This window comes from Palaemon carinicauda, chromosome 5 (genome assembly GCF_036898095.1).
Source record: "Palaemon carinicauda isolate YSFRI2023 chromosome 5, ASM3689809v2, whole genome shotgun sequence".
Classification (NCBI taxonomy): Eukaryota; Metazoa; Arthropoda; class Malacostraca; order Decapoda; family Palaemonidae; genus Palaemon; species Palaemon carinicauda.
The window spans coordinates 51866394-51870622 of NC_090729.1; positions in this window are offsets into that span (position 1 = coordinate 51866394).

Consider the following 4229-nt stretch of genomic DNA (forward strand, 5'->3'; position numbering starts at 1 on the left):
TCAGAAAATTAGAAAATAGAGAAAAAATATTTCAAAAGAAAAAATGTATGGAAAATGATGGAAATAGAAAGTAAGATAGAAAATGCAGAACAAAAGATTATGCAATCGAAAGAAAATTAAAAAATGGGACTTAGATGAAAGGACACTTCAAAATATCATGAAAAAAAAGTACTTTACTCCTATGCAAAAATGATGATTAAAGGGAGAATAGAAATATGCCCTCCAAGAATTGAAGGACGATTTACGAACAAAAAATGGAAATATGCAACATATTAGCAGAAAAATATAAGAGTGAGTTCACGCCAAGAATTGTGAATAAGAATAATGAAACATAAATGTTGAATATCTAACGGATATAGATAATGAAGTAGATATTCTCAAGCCTATAAGCGAAATTGAAAATGGATCGGCAGCCGGACCAGATAGAGTTCCAGCGATTTTGTTAAAAAAAAAGAAAACTACACACACTATCACCAAGCCGTTTGCAATACTGCTAAGACAAAGTGTAGATATGAGCGAGATATATATTAAATATAAATGAACTAATATAACCCCTATTTTCAAAAGTGGATCAAGACTAGAGGCAAGCAATTATAGACCTCTTAGTCTAACATCACATGTTATGAAAGTGTATTAGACGGAAATAATAAAGAGAATAATGAGTCATTTGGTTAAAAATAATTTGTTTGATATAGGTCAACACGGTTTTGTGCCCGGAAAAAGTACACAAACCAAACTGATAGCACACTATGAAAACATATACTAAAATATGATAAATGAAAAAGACACAGATATGATCTATCTAGATTTTGCAAAAGTCTTTTACAAAGTAGACCAAAATATATTAAAAAAAAAAAAACAATAAGAAAGCATAATATTGTGGGAAAGATGGTAAAATTGGTAAAATAATTCCTGCAAAACAGAAAACAGATAGTGATTGCAAATGACTAGAAATAAGATGAAGAACAGGTAATATATGTTGTGACACAGGGTACGGTATTAGCTGCACTGGTGTTTGTTATTATGATCTCAGACATAGGCTGTGATGTTAAAAACTCTGTAGTGAGAAGTTTCGCCGATGACACAAGAAGAAGTAGAGAAATTACTTGTGATGAAGATAGGAACTCATTACAAAGAGATCTAAACAAAATATATTAATGGGCGTAGATGAAGAGGATGGTATTAAACTCCGATAAATTGGAATCAATTGATTATGGAAACAGAGAAGTAATGGTATGTGCACACAAGGGACCTAATAACGAGAAAATCACAAACAAGGAAGCAATTAAAGACATTGATGTAATGTTAAATAGGAATATGTTATACAACGACCAAATAGAAACACTTCTGGCTAAATGTAAAGCCAATGTGGGAATGTTATTCAGACACTTTAAAACAAGAAAAGCTAAACACATGATTTGCTTTACAAAACTTATGGACATATTACACTCGAGTACTGCAATGTGATATGGTACTCACACTACCAAAAAGGATGTTGCACAAATAGAGAGTGCACAATGGTCCTATACTGCTAGAATAGAAGAAGTTAAGGACCTTGACTACTGGGAAAGACTGCAATTTTTAAAACTATACAGTCTAGAAATGAGAAGAGAATGCTACACGATGATACAAGCATGAAGGCAAATATAAGGAATTACTGAAAACATCATGGAGCTAAAAATATCAGAAAGAGTAAGCCGATGTAGATTATTTTGGCCAAAAAATATACCAGGAAAAAGAAGGAAGGTACACAGGACATTAATCCACTACGCACCAGCATCGATAATGCAGCGACTATTCATTGCACTGCCAGCTCATCTAAGAAATATATCGGGAGAGAGCTCAGATGTGTTTAAAAATAAGCTGTATCAATACCTAAGATGCATTTCAGACCATCCAAGACTTGAAGATGCAAAATACAACGGAAGATGCATTAGCAACTCTCTGGTGGATATACAAGGTGCCTCACACCGAGGGAGCTGGGGGAACCCAAACATAAAATAAGGTAAGGAAAAGGTTAGGCTCTCTGCTACAGAGTTCCGTTTGTTCCTTGGAAGAATTCACTTCCCGTTCTCTACTTTCTCTTTTTTTTATGGGGTCTTCGATATTTTGGTTACGTTCTTTGTTCTTCTTTGGGCCCTAGTTGTTACTCCTATTACTGCACCTCTAGAGAAAGCATCAGTTACCTTGATAGCTTTACCTTCTATATTAAACTCTAACAGTCTATCAATCCATCTCGCCTGACGAGATATCAAATAATTTTTTATAATACAAATCACGTAAGGGCCGATGATCACTTTGCAACTCAATTGACTGACCTAATAATAAGAAGGATGCCTCTCTAGAACCCAAAGAATAGCCAAAGTATCTTGATTGAATGTACTATATTTTTTTTTTCTGCCCCTTTTAAAGTCCGGGAAGCTAAACAAATGGGTCTTTCTCTGCCTTTATCATCTCGTTCAGATACTATTCCACCAATAGCTAAGCTACTCCAATCTATTGTCACTAAAAACGGGCAATCAAATCTAGGATATACGAATAATTCATTGCTAGTTAAGGCAGCTTTCAAAGGGTTAAAGGCTCTTTCTGCTTGCCCTCCCCAATTCATTACATTTTGTCTCTTTAAAGTATCTAATGGTTTCGCTATATCTACAAAGCCATTTACTAATATACAGTAATTCAGAGTGAGCCAAAGGAATCCAGCTACTTCCTTAGAGTTACGTAGCCAGGGGAAATCTCTAATAGCCTCTACTTTACTAGGGTAGGGCATGATACCTTCTAGTGCTATTGTGTGACCAAGAAATTCAACCTGTTTACAGAAAAAATCGCACTTTGACAAATTTATTTTCATACCATTACGTCGCAATGCTTCTAAAACTTTATGATTATTATTATTATGTTCTTCGGCTATTTTCCCTCTAGTTATGATATCGTCTAAATAAACAAGAATATTATGGCCAATTATGGGAGACAAAACCGTCATCATTACTCCAGAAAAATGACTTAGAGCATTTTTAACAGAAAAAGGAAGAAAATCAAACTGAAATAGTTGATCGTTAGCTATAAATACCGTTTTACATATACTGTCTTCCTGAATGGCTATTTGATAGTATCCAGATTTTAAATCAACAGTAGTAAAACATTTACTACCCCGTACTTTCACAGGTAATTCTTCTATCGAGGGCTATGGAAAAGAATTATCCTTAGTGACTGCATTCAACTTACTATAATCAACACAATCTTCCTGAGCCATCCTTTTTCCTAACAGCTGCAATAGTAGAAACCTAGGGGGATTCGCTCTCCTCGATTATCCCTTGTTCCCCAAATTTATTAATTTCCTTTTCTATCTTTCCCTGGAAATTAATGTACCTCATAAGGCCTTGATCTGATCGGCTCTGCCTGCCCAGTTTTAATGCTAAAGGGAAATCGATCAATCCTTCCCGTTGGCTCACCTCCAATTGCAATTACATCGGATTAATTATTGACAATGTCACCAACTATAGGTTGATATTCATGGGGACATACTTTTCCCGCTTACATAATCAAATTCTGAGTGCATTTGTCTTTGGGGGCTGGAGTTGTGGATCTCAACAACCTTTTATAAGCAATTTCACATAACTCTAATACACACACATAATCACTTCCTATCACTTCTCTTTTATTTGAAACCTTAACTATCATTATATCAGCTCTCTTCTTTTTTATTTAGGTCAAGCTCGCTTATATCGTATGTGCCCAATTGTCAAGGGGTTTAACAACGACCTTGGTTCCTTCCGGAGGAGGGTGACACGGGGTCACTGATATGCCTGTATGTGTCTGGGAGACGATACTTTTCCTCATTCAGGTACAGCTGTAACTTATATGTCCCTCTGAGCCCGCACACGCACTTATTCTCCAATGACTTTCTATGAACAAAATATATCCTCCTTATTTTATCTTTTCCCCAAAAAATACATATTTGATTATTAGAGATAAAATCAATTCCTAAAATAGCCTCGATTCATGGAATTCCCAAGGTGGGAAAGACAAAAAAGTCACGTGTAAACTTCACAGACCCAACCTTAAAGTTGACGATTGTTGTATGGTTTATGTGTAGTTTATTTCCTACTGGCGTGTCAAGAACAATTGATGCCACTGACTGTATTGTGTTTTAGGAGAATCATTTTTCAATCAATGAAACGCTGGCTCCTGTGTCAATCAGCACCTGAATGGATTTATCTGGCAGGTCA